Below are 14,383 nucleotides of genomic sequence, written 5' to 3' on the forward strand. Positions count from 1 at the left end.
GAGCCTCTGAGCAGCACCTGTGTGTTTGCTGTCTTGCTGTGTATTGACTAACGCCTTAACACGCTCCTGGAGGTCAAAGCTCTGGGGACCGGAAGTCCTGTCCCCCTTCGGCCAGGTTGGCCCAAGCCAAGGCCCTGAGTTAAAACCACCTGTTGCGGGCCCAGTGCTATGGCATAGCAGGTGAAGCCGCCACCGGCACTGCCCGCATCCCATATGGGTGCCCAATTCAAGTCCCGGCTGCTCCACTTCCGATCCAGCTCTGCTACGGCCTGGGATAGCAGTGGAAGATGGCCCAAGTCCTTGGGCCCCTGCACCCTCGTGGGAGACCTGCAAGAAACTCCTGGCTCCTGGTTTCGGATAGACACAGCTGCGGCCATTGCAGCCATCTGGAGTGTGAACCAGCAGATGGAAGACCTCTCTCTTTCTCTGCCTCTACCTCTCCGTAACTCTGCTTTTCAAATAAATAAATAAATCTTTAAGAAAAAAAAAAAAAAAACACCTGTCGGCAGGAAGGGAGGGAGCATGTGGCTGGCCGCCAGGGCTGGGGCAGGCCCAAGTTTGGCTCTGCCCCACTGGTGGGCCCTCCCTGTGTCCCCTACGCCTCGCTCTGTGCCTTGGGGCTGAACCCCTTAACCCTGAGAATGCTGGGCTCAAAGGCAGAAGGCAGTGCCAGAGACAAAAGGACCAGGCTCTGGGGCGCCCCCAGTCACCCTGGGTGACCGGCTCCTCCCCCGCGACCTGCTTGGCTCACGGGGTTAGCGGTCAGGATGCAGAGGCCCCAGGCAGGAGGAAGGCGGCAGGGCACACCCGTCCGGCGCGCCCACCCCCTGCGGTCATGTGCTGGCTGCCACAGAGGCCCACAATGGGGCTTTGTACAGTGGCTGGCTCGGAGCACACAGTCCGGTGTCTGGGCAGCCCTGGCCAGCCGGCGGTGCCAGGCCTGACTGCCAGAGATGCCGGGCTGGGGGTGGGGGATTCACCCTGCCCAACCCCTCCAGGGCCCGGGGCCAGTGCTCTCCAGGAAACACCTGGGCTGGCCTGACTGCCTCAGGGCCACTGGGAGCCCCTGGGGCTGGGGCAGGGGAGCGGGAACCTTCCACAGAGGCCTGCCTTCAGTGTCCCCACGGGCAGAGGGCCACCCACCCCAGCCTGCCTCTGGGATTCCCCAAAGAGCCCCCCGGCCCCGCCCCTCTTCCCCTCCCTCCCCCGTGAAATGGGAAAAAAAGATGACAGAACGGTCGGATTTTATAATGCTGTTTGCACTTTTTGGAAACATGTGTTTTAAAAAATGTTTGAATGTGATCACATTCTTTTTAAATGAAGTGATTGTGGTAGATGGGGGAGGCTGATGTGTGGCAACACCCTTAATTGGCAAAATAAAAAGTTGGCAACTCTGTTTTCATTTTTTCCTTTTAATTTAATTCATGAAGCCCCAGCCTGGGACCCCTCAGCGCTGGCAGGGTCACTGGGCAGGCGGGCGTGAGGTAGAGGCCCCTGGTGTTGAGGAACTGGGTCTAGGTGGGGGGTCCTTTTGGGTCCAGGGCCCCTCCCCTCTTTTCCAGGGATGCCCTGTGGTGCTCTCTTCTGGCCTGTGTGGGGCAGGTCTGGGAGTTAGGGCAGGATCGGGGGTTCTCAGGACGCTTCCTGCTGGGTTCTCCCCTGGACAAGTATGGGTGGTGTCCATCGGGTGGTGTCTGTCCCCGGCAATCTGCACCCACCCTCTTCAGCCGTCTGGAACAGGCCTCCCTGTCACCTAAGTGGCTAGGCTTGCAGCTGAGACAAATGGCAGGGACCGGCCCCTGCCTCCTGCTGATGGCCGCTCTGTGTGGGGGGAGGGGACAGCCCTGTGGCCATCTGCACCTAGGCTTTCCTACAGCCTGGCCCACCCGATCTTATCAGGCCTGAGCTGCCCCTGGGGATCTCAGGCGGCTTGGAGAGGGCCTCCGGGGGAAAATGGCTGAACCGAGACTGGGGGATGTCTGTTCTGGTTCTTCTTTTCAAATGACACGGTGGTGTGTCCCACGATTTAAGAAGAAAAACCCTCAGATATTTTTATTTCCTTTTTGAATGGGATTTGCATGGAGGTTTTTAAAAATGCAAACAAGGCCTTTCTATTTGGGCCTGATTCTCACAGGGTGTTTAACCCATTTCGTGCTGTGAATAATTAGGTAAAGTAGTTGCCCAGACAGATGGGGAGAAATACTCCAGGCCTGAGGGGTCCCTGCTCTGGGAAATGATAGAGTGGTGGCCCCATTCAGGGACACCAGGGAAGGAAGTTTGGAGCTTGGTCTTTCTGTGTGTGATAGCTGGAGGGTGTTGGGGTGGGAGTCAGCACAGCCTCAGTGGACACTGGCACCCCTGTGTGGGAGCCCCAAACCCAACCCCAGGAGGTTGACCATCTGATGGGAAACCCAGTGGGTAAATGGACAGAAACAGCCAGGAGCAGTCGCACAGTGCCCAGGCTACTGGGAGAACAGAAAGAAGAGGCACAGGTGTGTGCCTGGGGAGGGACAGGTTGGGGACAGCACCTGGGGAGTCCGTGAGGAACGTCCATCCTGCAAAGTGCAGCCTGCTGCCTGGACAGAGGGTCCTGCCGTGCTCCCCAACCCGGCTGGCTGTGAGCGCAAATAACCCAGGACTCCCTGGCAGGAAGTCAGGTGTGGCTGGTAGAGTGGCTGCCGGCAGGCGGCGGAAGCCAACCCGAGGCCAGAGGTCCGGAACATCCTGGGAAGTGCAGGTGTGGGAGCTTTCTCATCTGCGAAGTGGAGACTCGGTGGGGGAGGGAGGATAAAGTTAGGCACAGAGCAGATCAAATGCGAAGATACCCAAGGAAATCCTGTCACTGGAATCTTCCGAGAGTGCAAGGCTGCCAGGAGGGGGCAGGGTGGGCATGGCTGCCAGGCACCGAGGGGGCAGAGGGCACAGCGGGACAGAGTTCAGACCAGGGCTGCAGTGCTGGGCTGCGTGCCCAGGGTGGCCACACCACCTTCCCCTGAGCAGCGGGTGTCCCTGGTTGGCCTGGCGTGGCCGTGAGAGAGAGAGAGAGAGCCCTCCTGTTGCCAAGGAGCCCCAGAGCTTTCTGTGTCAGAGATGAGTGGGGGGCCCTGACCCCTCGTTTTCTCTACAGCACCCTGTGCACAGCTGGGGTCAGCAGGTGCCCTTGGCTTCCAGGTGTCGGACAGGGAGGAATGGACAAAGATCTCCTACATGGGCTGGGAGCGGGCTGAGTCAGGCACTGTGAGTGCTGAACTGAGCAGGGGGGCCTGAGAGACCCCCTCGGATGGATCTCCGAGGGGGTGGCCTCACAGCCCATGGGCCCACAGTGGTCCTGGAAGCCCCAGAGTGCCTGTGGGAGCGGCCTGGGAGGCAGCATTTCAGCAAAGAAGCCGGAGGCAAAGCCTGATGTCTGAGTGACAGATGCTTAATTTCTCACAATGTTTCCGGGGCTTTTGTTCAAGAGCAGGGGAACTTTCGGGGGGGAGTTATAAAGGGGACCCCCAGCAAGCCTCCAGCATGCTTCGGTCTGCTGTGACCCTGTGCATTCCTGCAGTGCTTGCCAGAACAGTTTTGAAACGGTTTGAGGCCTTGCCCTGCTCTATCCAGTGTAAGGTTATAGAACTTTCAGACAATTGGGGGGGGAGGATAAAGGGGACCCCTTCCCAGACAAGACTTTTCCAGGGCCCCTAAACCAGAGGAATCACCCCGCCTTCCTGGCCTTAACCCCCACCCGACTCCGACAAGGTGGAGTGGTGCCAGCAGCCCCTAGCCGCGCCGCGCCACAGCCTAGCCCGGGCCACCTGGTCAGAAGGGAGACTTCAGGCTCCTGGACCCCTCCCTCTCCAGCCCGCTCCCCCTCCCAAATCCGGGAGCAGGAGATAAAGCTCTTCCTGCGATGGGAGATGGTACGTTACCACGGGGGTCTGGGAAAGGGGGTGGGCACACAAATCCACATCGCGGGGTTTCGGGCTTGTCTCTAACTGCCCCTCACCCCTAAACGACAGGAGATGAGGCCCGAGAGGGCACCTTTCAAAGCCGCTACGCAAGAGGTGGTTTTACCTAAAGCATCAAGGATTTGACCAGCTGCTCAGCACACTCGCGTGCTTGTTTAAGATTTTGCTTTTTATTTGATTTTATTTGATTTTTTATTTTATTTATTTGAAAGAGTTCCAGAGAGGGGGAGACACACATACACACACACAGAATCTTCCACCCTCTGGTTCACCCCCCAGATGGCCACAACAGCAGAGGCTGGGCCAGGCCAATGCCGGCAGCCTCATCTGGGTCCGACTTGGACCAACTTGGGCCAACTTCTGCTGCTTTTCCCCAGGCACTAACAGGGAGCGGGATCAGAAGCAGAGCAGCTGGGACAGGAACAGGTGCAGGGTCACAGGCGGTGCCTTTAGCACTACACCACCACAGTGCCGGCCCCGGCCCCTATAATTGTTTTTCTAAAAGGTGTTTGAAGTGATTCACTGTGGCATTTGGAGTGCCCCCACCCACCCAAACACAGCTTCAACTAAGCTGTTGAAGACTGACCCATCCCGACCCCCAGCCCAGCCCCTCTGAACTTCTAGCCCAGCTGAGGGCTGTGACCTTAGCCCTGTAGCCCTCGTGGGTGGGAGCCGGGGGTGGGCAGGGGAGACCAGGTTCTGACGTGGTGATGGGCGGAGAGTATGGTCTGTGTGTCAGCAGTGGGGACTGGGGACAGGGGACAGGAAGGCTGTTCCCTGGAGATTGCCCCCAACCCAGCCAGGCATAGGTAGGAGAGGGAGGGCACACAGGCCGAGAACCTGTGGATGGAAGGCTGTGCGGGCACAGCTGTAGAAACCGGCAGGGACAGACACTGCGGCCCTCCAAGGCCCCAAACAGCCATGTGTGCCCCTGGCTCCCATAGGGACCCACAAGGACAGAAGGAAACTGCCTGCTGGGCTGGGCGGGGCTGGGCTGAGCTGGCCACACCCAGAGGGCAGGGTTCATCTGCTGCCTGGGGGAGGAGGGTCATAGTCCACCCAGCACCGTTGACAGGAGGTCAGCTTTGTGCCATGGGGCAGGGCTGGCAGTCAGCTGGTGCCTTCCCCTGGAGAGGTGGGGGTGATAGAATGACTTTGCAGTCTCCCAGCTGGAAGGGCTGGGCTGTGGAGCTTGGAGAACAGATGGACAGCATGAGGAGGACTCACACCTGGGCCTGTGCACCTGTGAGCAGCTGGGCCACATTGCCCAAGCAGCCCGGGCTACCACCCTGCCCAAGTGAAATGCAATCTGCCACCTTCCTCTTCTCCAGTCATTATTTATTTATCCGGAAGGTGCTTTGGTGACAGAAATTCAGGGCTGCACGTGGGCGTCTCTAATGAGGGCAATCGAGAGCAGAGAAGGGGACGAGGCTGACCCTCTGGGCTAACAGCCTTGGTGCAGGCTCCTGACCTCTCTCTTGATGTCTCCTCCCAGCCATCGCAGCAGCAGGAGTGAGGCAGGTGAGGTCCTCGTTTTACAGGTGGGGAGACAGGCCTGGGAGCCGTTGCTCTCCAGGTCACAGAGGCACCTGCCCCAGAAGCCCTGCTGATGGCTTGCAGCCTCTCCCTGTGCCCTGACTGCTGCCCGCCCCTGAAAATTACAGCTGCCTGTTGTTGCCATGGCGACCGGTTGTGTTATTCCATCCTGCTGGGCTGCGGGCCCCACCTCTCCCAAGATGTTCTGTGTGTGCAGGAAGCAGCCTCCATTGCTAAGGGTGTGCGTGTGTGTGTGACAGAGATGGCCCTGCCACATCTCCTCCTCCCCCAGCCCCCACTGCAGCTTGGAGCACAGGTGTGAGGCCACTGTACCCCTGTGCAGGACACTGTGTGTCTCCCAGCTCCAAGTGAGGTCCGTTCCCTGGGTCAGCACACAGAGTCCCACGTGCTTGCTTCAGCCACAGCTCTCTGTGGATGGACCATAATCTATGTAACCAAGCCCTGTGGGTGGACATTTGGGCCATGTCCAGTTTCTGGCTGTTGGGCACAAATCTGCAGAGAGCAACCTTGAACCTTTGTTAGTTTGCACCTGAGAGAACCTTTGCAGGCTGCTTGTTTTTAGGTTCCTAGAAGCCGCCTGCCTGGAACCGAGTGTGTGCATTTCCAAGTTTGGTAAGTACAAGGAGACCTCAAAAACTTCATGGAAAAAAAGGAATTAAAAGGTAAGTTTACTCTGGCACAAGGATGTTGACATCGATACAAAGTCTTCTCACAGTATGTATTCTCCGCAAATTTTTGAAGACCCCCAAATTGCTGTTGAATGTTATCACCCATGGTGTCCCCCACCCCCAGCATGGTCCAGGCCCGCTGATGAGCAGTTCATCTCAATGATTGTATCTCATTTCCCCAGGGTCTAAATAGAGGCTATTCCAATTCTCACTCGAGACAAGCAGAGTGAGGCTTGACAAGTTCAGAAACTCACCAAATCAGTTTAGGTCAGCGTGGTGGGACCAGGAGGGAACTGAGTCTCTAGGCCCAGGGCTCCGGCCATTCTCTATGGGCACAGGGGCCCAGCCCTGGCATCCTGCTGCACCCGGAGGGCACTGGGCTGGAGGTCTGTGCCTAGCCCTCCTCACCTGCTCCCCAAACCCTGTCAAGCTCTGGACGCGCCCTCCTCACGTCTGCCAGGTGCCTCTGGCAGTGGGCACTGCTGGCCCCTCCGAGGCACTCCCTCTGAGGCACTGGGCTGGACTTGAGGCTGGCCTGGGCATGGGCCACCCTGCTGGTGCTGTTCTCTGGCCTTCGAGGCTATTCCCAGGGCCCAGCGCCTCTTGGCTCTGAGAGTCAGGACAGAGTCCCGGGGCCGGCGTGGTGCTGGCCGGTGCTCACCCGGCCAGGCTCAAGGGAGGACAATGGGAGAGGCCGGGCAGGCTCTGGGAACCCAGGCACGCCCCGCCTCTCTCGCCCAGGGCTCCCTCCTTCTGAATCACAAAGCTGTTAGCCGACTGGGGAGGGAGCGTCGAGGGTAACCTCCGCCCGCATTTGCATGACAAAAGCAATCGCCCAACGGCTCTCGCCGGCTTTGTTGAGAGTCTGCTCGCGGCCTTGCTCCGGCACAGCCTCGGGAATTGTTCCCTGGCACAGGTCGTTCCTGGGCTCCACAGCCGCCCTGCCGACAAAAGCCACATTGTGGGGCCAGCGGCAGCTGCCAGCACCTGCTCCCTCCGCCGCTGTGCTGCTCGGGGGCCGAGGGCTCTGGGTGCTTCTGCCGCCTCTGCTGGGGACATGGCCAAGGGCAGACCCAGCATGGTGGGTGTGGGGGACCTGGAGCGATGTCCCAGGGCTGGGTAGCGGTGAGGTGAAGATTGCAAGGTCATCAGTGACCTTGGACCCAAAGAGGAAACCAGCTGTGTCCTGGCTACAGTGTCGCATAGAGGATTTCTGTGCTCTTCAGGTGGGGATCCAGCTCAGAGAGGTCCATGGGCTGGCCACACGACACACAGCACAGCCAAGTGTGAGGGCCTGAGTCCTCAGCGTGCTCCTCTCTGCAGGTCCAGAGTCCCTGTTTCCCTTTCTGGGCATCGCAACCTTCTCTCCCCTGACCCCGACCCCGACCCCTGCTCCCCAAGCGTGGCATGCAGTGCGAGCACCAGGCCTTCCGCCCTCACCATGCCCCTGGCAACCCAGCCTCCCTCCCTCCCTGCAGCTGGGTGGTACTCCCCACTCAAGAGCGTACCTCCAGGCTCCCGGCTGCCCTTGGGTGGCGTGTCCTCCACACTCCATTCCCTGTGTCCTTTCTGGACCCAGGAACTCGTGCCTGTGTCCTGGCTGAGCGCCTGCATTTTGGCACCTGGCACTTAGCCCGGAGGGAGGTCTTACCTTGGCCACAGCTGTGGAACTGAATTAACTGCGATGCAAATGAGAATGTGCAGCCACTCTGACCTAACAGGAGAGATGCCCACGCACCCATGCATCTGCAGCTAACCTGCAGGGGCAAGAGGCCAGGGGACCCACATGTCCATGGGAAGTGGCCCTTCTCGACGCCTTCACAAAGAGCTGACCACGGCCTGATCCTGGGGCACGCAGTCAATCAACCCCCAGGGGTAGGTGCCTCCTCCGCGCTCCGTGCACTCTCCTCCGGGCCCACGGATGTTCCACCAGGCAGAACAGACACCCAGGGCAGGAAGCCAAGGCCATGGGAAGGTCAACACCTGTCAGGTGGGGAAACCGGGGCTGAGCTCAGGCCTCAGGAGAAATGGGCCATGGCCTTTCCCAGAAAGAATCGGTGGCCAGAAAGGGCCGTGGGGAAGTCCCCGAGGAGAGGCTGGGCCAGGAGGGGGGCAGGGGGAGGGGCCCAGGGCAGACCTGCCCGGAGATGGAGGAATTGAGCTCTTGATGCCAGCTTTTCCACAGTGTGGAACCCTTCCTTCACTTGGCGGGAAACAGAGCAGCCTGCGTGGCTGGAGCAAGGACTGGCCAGGGCTCTCCGTTTCCGTTTCCATCCGGTGGGGAGGGGCAGGGGTCCCACCCCACTCCCCCCCACCCCCCGTCCCACCTGTGCGGAGGCTCACCGAGGGCAGCAGAGCCACCTGGGACAAGCTCACAGCTGCCAGTCCTGGGACCAATGAGCTGGCAGTCCCCAGCAGGAACCCCCTGGGAAATCAACCCCGAAGAACCAGGTGGAGGCCCCGGGCGAAGGGTGCTTATGGAATTAAGAACGGTCCATCTTCTGCTCCTCCATGCTAGGAAAATAAAACCCTCCTATCAGAGCAACCGCCGTCATCAGGTATCAGGTAAAACCTCAAAGGGCAATTGGGGGCTGGTGTTGTGGCACAGCGCGTTAAGCTGCCACCTATGATAGCAACAGCCCCTATCAGAGTTGGAGTCGCGGCTGCTCCACTTCCGATCCAGCTGCCGGCTAATGCTCCTGAGAAAGCAGCAGAAGATGGCACAGTATCGGGATACCTGCCACTCACGTGGGAGACCTGGACGGAGCTCCAGGCTCACCCAGCCTTGACCGTTGCAGCCATTCGGGGAGTGAACCAGCAGATGGAAGAGCTCTCTCTCTCTCTCTGTCTCTCAGTCTCTTTCTGTCACCAGGCCTTTCAATTTTGTAAAATAAATCCTTTTATTTTTTAAATAAAAAGGGTACTTGGAATTTGAATGAGTTCCCAGCTTGTCCCAGGTTGTCCAACATCTTGGATCAGAAAGCGGGATTTGGGGGCCGGTGCTGTGGCGTAGCACACTGTTGCCTGCAGTGCCGGCATCCCATATGGGCGCTGGTTTGAGTCCCGGCTGCTCCAGTTCTGATCTAGCTCTCTGCTATGGCCTGGGAAAGTAGTATAAGATGGCCCAAGTGCTTAGGCCCCTGCACCCACATGGAAGATCTGGAAGAAACTCCTGGCTCCTGGCTGCGGATTGGCGCAACTCTGACCATTGCGGCCAATTTCGGAGTCAACCAGAGGATGGAAGACCTCTCTCTCTCTCTCTCTCTGCCTCTCTTTCTCTGTGTAACTCTCAAATAAATAAATAAATATTTCTAAAAAATAAAGCAGGATTTTAAAAATTATTTTATTCACTTGAAAGTCAGAGTTACACAGAAAGAGAAGGAGAGGCAGAGAGAGGGAGAGGGGTCTTCCATCTACTGGTTCACTCCCCAGTTGGCCATAACAGCCTGAGTTGCGCAGATCCGAAGCCAGGAGCCAGGAGCTCTTGCTGGGACTCCCACATGCGTGCAGGGGCCCAAGAACTTGGGCCATCTTCTACTGCTTTCTCAGTCCATAGCAGAGAGCTGGATGGGAAGTGGAGCAGCTGGGACTCAAACCAGCACCCATATGGGATGCCGGCACTGCAGGTGGCAGTTTTACCCACAGTGCCGGCCCCAGAAAGCAGGATTTGTAACAAGATGTTCAGGTGCCCACACTGGACGGGCCGGCCCAGGGGCCACGTCCAGCCCCTTTCCCTTGCTGCCAGGGCTGGTGAGTCAGACACTTCTCGGGACCACCCTGCTGCTGGCAAGGCCAGAACTCGCCGTGGCCAGCAGGTGAGGCAGAGTTCTGGGAGAGCGCCTTCTGCCCACCGAGGGTGCAGGTCCCTTGCTTTCGCCACCTGCCCTGGGCCTCTCACCCTCTCACCCTGACTGCAGCCCTGGAGCTAGAGGGGTGTCTAGAGCAGACAGCAACACTGCACAGCTGCGGGAGGGGCAGGCGGAGGAGTGGGGTCTTACTCCTCCGGCACCGGGAAGGTCCGCCTCCCCAGGTCCCAGGGTGGGAGGCCCCTGACTCTGTTCTGTTCCCTGCAGCCCATAACGCTTCCGCCTGATCAGCTTGGCTCCAACCCGGGTCCTGGGTCTGGCCTCGGCGCGTGGGGCCTTCTGTGTCAGAACTGGGCGGCTTCCGTGCCCAACATGGATTTCTATCGGCTCTGGGGACTGCAAGTCCGAGACCCACGTGCTGGGCGGCTTTCCTCCCGGCGTGTGATGGCCGCCTTCTTGCTGGCCCTCGGGTGGTGGGGAGTTCTCCCCCCGCCCCGCCCCCAGTCCTGTCCTGTTTCTTCTCGTGACCTTCAAGAACGAATCACTTCTGAAAGGCCCTGCTCCGGGCATCATCATGTGCATTGCCGGCCGGGCGTGGGGCGGGGAGGACGCGGTTCAGTCCATGGGCATTCGCACGGACACAGTTGAGCCGTCTCAGGAACCAGGTGGGAGCCGGAGATGCCCCAGTGTCCGCGTCACTGAGGGGTGGGCAGATGCCACAGACGGTTTCCCACCAACCAGTGACTTCTCCCACAGGTAAGGCCCCGCCTCCTGGAGGGCAGCTTGGAGGAGGAGGGGGGTTGTTCCCGCGGTCCTTTGGTCTTGCCTGCAAGATAGGGTGGGCGGGTGCCGGAGCAGGTGCAGGGCTTAGTGGGTTGTGGGCCTGTGGTTGGGCCCTTGTGACTGTGTGGCCCAGAGGATGTCCTAGAGGGGTCACCACGTGACTTCCAAATGGCCTGCCTTGCTCTCCTGCGACATTTCCTTCACAGAGCCCTCTGCCCTTGTGGGGAGGCCGTGCAGCCTAGAGAGAGGTCTGCTTGGAGAGCAAGCCAGTCCCCACTCTCACGGCCCTGAAGAGTGGGGCCATGTGGGTGCCATCTGGGAAGCAGGTCCCCAGCGGGCCCTGCATGAAGGGGAGAAGTGCCGTCCTCCGCAGCGTTGTGAGCAGGACAAGCGCTGCTGTCCTAAGCGCTGAGCTCTGGGAACTCAGGTTCCAGAAGAGGCGAGCAGAGGTGCCCTGTGTGCGTGCCCTCGGGGGCGTGGTGCAGACCGGACTCCAGGGGTCTCAGGGACTGCAGCTGCAGGAGGGCTGAGCAGATCCAAGCTCAGGTTGACAGTGGAGGGGACGGAGACACCACGTACCCTTTCAGAGGCACTGTGTGCCGGGAAGGCTGACCTTGTGGGTCCTGTGGGGGAGGGCCTGCACCACTCACAGCCTGACAGCATCAGAGGGATGGCAGTGCTAAGAGCTGCTCTAGGCAAACCCCGTCTCTCTCCCACTGGAGCACTGCCCCTCCTGGCTTCCCCCAGCCCTGCTCGCCAGGCGGACATCAATTGTCTCTCTCTCTCTCCTTCTTTTTAAAAAGTTATTTATTTATTTGAAGGGCAGAGTTACAGAGAGAGAGGGTTAGAGAGAGAGAGAGAGAGGTCTTCCATCAGCTGGTTCACTCTCCAAAAGGCCTCAATGACTAGGGCTGGGCCAGGTGGAACCCAGGAGGCAGGAGCTTCTTCCAGGTCTCCCACGTGGGTGCAGGGGCCCGAGGACTTGGGACATCTTCCACTGCTTTCCCAGGCCACAGCAGAGAGCTGGATTGGAAGAGGAGCAGCCGGGATATTAAGTGGCACCACAGGCAGAGGCTTGTCCTGCTATGCCACAGCACCGGCCCCGACACCAATCATGGTTACAGTGCATAATGACACCCATCCCTGAAGGCCACAGCTGCTTGGACCAGGAATGGAACCCAGACCCCAGAGCCGGCTCATCCTTAGCTGGCCTATGACTGAAGCACAAGAGGTCATTGAAACAGATGATAGTGAGTATCTGGGCCACAGAGCAACTTAATTCACAGATCCCAAGAAAACTAGGCCGTTTGCAGAAGGATGTGACGTAGGAAAAGAACCTGGAAGTGCCATGATGATGGTTTCCACACAAGTCAGTTTTGAGGAAAGAACTGCAATGAGTTTATTATGTAGGTTCTGATAGAAATGCTGGCTTAAATTCATCAAGAACTGTCGGTTCTCACCCTGTAAAAACACTCAGTATTAGAAAGTCCATGTAAGTTACAGGAGGCTGCGTGACATCACTGGAAAGTCAGAATCCATTCAGTCTCCGTTTGGATTTATAGAATATGTTTATAGTTTCAGGGTTGCCTCATGGACACAAAATGGCTGCCGGAGCACCAGTGCATTGGTCAGCTTTGCATTACTATAACTAAACTACTGGAGAGGAGCTTCTTAGGAAAGGTTTATCCTGGCTTACTGTTTTGGAGGCTCACAGGCCAACACCAGGCAGTCCCATTTGTCTGGCATCTGATGAGGGCAGAATGCTTATGGAGGGAGAATCACATGGGGATCTCAACCCAGAGAGAGAGAGAGAGAGAGAGAGAGAGAGAGAGACAGTGCTAGGCTGAACTTGGCTAGAATAATCAACCCTCTCACGAGAACTGCCTTCCAAGGGAAGCCCTCAGTGACCTAGGGATCTCCCACCAGGTCCACCTCCCCATAATTAGGTCAAATCTTCACCCTTAAGTCATCAACCCCTAAATGATTCCCGTCATCTTTGAGACTTGGGGCTTACCTGTCCACATGAGCTAAGAGAGCCGAGTCCATAATTACACGTTGTCGCGCCCGCCCCAACACACTTTTTCGACATAGAAAGGTGGTGTCTAACTCCCCTCCCTTTGAATCTGGTCTAGACTCCTAACTCAGAAGAGCTGACTCAGGACACGGAGCGAGTGGGGCTTGGGCCCTTGTGAGGCCAGCCCTAAGCAGGAGGGCTGCCTCCCCTCCCCTCCCCTCCCCCTCCCTCTTGTCCACCTGCTCTCCAGCAGGCCAGCCAGCTGCCAGGCTTGGGCAGGAAGGAACCGAGGTTTCTCACTGGCAAGGGTTGCCAACTTGTAGCTGCACAAGCCAGCCATGGAGGAAGCAGATCCCCCAGCCCCGGTCAGGCCTCAGGTGACTGTCCCAGCCAGGATGCCGGCTGCAAAGTCCGGGAAGAGACCCCAGCCAGGGTCCTCCAGCCCAGCCGCACCCATCGCCACAGAAACTGGGAGAGTAGCTGTAAGCGGTGATTGTCGTTTTGAGCCATTAACATTTGGGGGAATTTTGCTAGGCGGCTCACCAGTGAGCCAGTGGTTGTTACACAAGCCGAGGACGGCAGAGAAAGGATGGCAGGAAAGAGCAAAGTGGTTCTTTTCCTGAGATTATCCGCATTACAGAGAGAGAGAGAGAGAGATTCCATCCTCTGGTTCACTCCCCAGATGGCTGCAATGGCCAGGCTGAGCCAGGTGGCAGCCAAGAGCCAGGAGCTTCTTTCAGATCTCCCACGTGGGTGATAGGGACCCGAACATTTGCGCCATCTTCCACTGTCTTCCCATTAGCAGGGAGCTGGCTCAGACGTGGAGCTGCTGACACAGGAACCAGCGCCCATATGTCACGGGAGGCAGTCTTAAGTAGGCTTCCCATAAGGAAGTGGGCAATGTGTGGAATTTTGGAGAGTGGGCCAGAGGGGTTTTGTCTGGGATCATCACTGCTCCTGTCCCCTCCCCGAGGAGGGGTCTGGGCTGCCAGGGCCCCCAGTGCACATTGGCCAGCGAGGAGGGTGGCACAGAGGTGGGCACCTGCTCTGCCTCAGAGGAAGCTGGGAGGGGGCAGAGGGCTCCCTCCCCCTCCCTCGGGACCATCCACTCAGCCAGGAGCATCACTGGTCGATCCCCCAGGGCTGGAGGGCTGCGTTTTCCCTCGACTGAACACCAGTAGGGTCTCGGTTGATCAGGGCCACGTCTGTTCCGGTTACTGCAGCTGTGTGTCTCAGCGTGCTTCCTCTTGCTGTAACGATACCATGGACAGGTAATTTAGAAAGAATCGAGGTTCTGGGGGCTGGGAAATCCAAGGGCACGGTGCTGGCATCGCGCGAGGACCTTCCTGCTGCCTCCTAACGTGGCAGTGGGCATCGCAGGCAAGGCAGAGCCCGTGCGCCAGAGCGAGCCAGCCGGCTGAGCCGTGGTGAACCACTTGCCTCCCACAAGATCCTGATCCATGACACCGAGTCTGCTGCTAAGCTGTTGCTTCATGCACGTGCCCGCACTGTGGTGGGGACAGAGGGGAGCTGAGCTCAGTGGAATTGTCCCCAGACAGACAGCCAGCAAGTCAGGGAGGCAGCCTTGCTACCCGCCTTTAAAAA

The 14,383-nt window shown here is 58.5% G+C and overlaps 1 long non-coding RNA gene and 1 other non-coding gene across 2 annotated transcripts; one reads left to right on the plus strand and one right to left on the minus strand.

Moving 5' to 3' along the window:
* Positions 1–2,070: 2,070 nt before the first annotated feature.
* Positions 2,071–9,444, minus strand: LOC149122940 (uncharacterized). The gene is made up of 2 exons (XR_016218762.1): positions 7,684–9,444; positions 2,071–7,116 (listed from the first exon to the last, which is right to left on the minus strand). It is a non-coding gene; the product is annotated as an uncharacterized LOC149122940 (long non-coding RNA).
* Positions 3,499–3,631, plus strand: LOC127484041 (small nucleolar RNA SNORA9). The gene has a single exon (XR_007910822.3). It is a non-coding gene; the product is annotated as a small nucleolar RNA SNORA9 (small nucleolar RNA).
* Positions 9,445–14,383: the final 4,939 nt, after the last annotated feature.

Source organism: Oryctolagus cuniculus, chromosome 12, assembly GCF_051225735.1.
Source record: "Oryctolagus cuniculus isolate XC-2025 breed Fujian yellow rabbit chromosome 12, ASM5122573v1, whole genome shotgun sequence".
NCBI lineage: Eukaryota > Metazoa > Chordata > Mammalia > Lagomorpha > Leporidae > Oryctolagus > Oryctolagus cuniculus.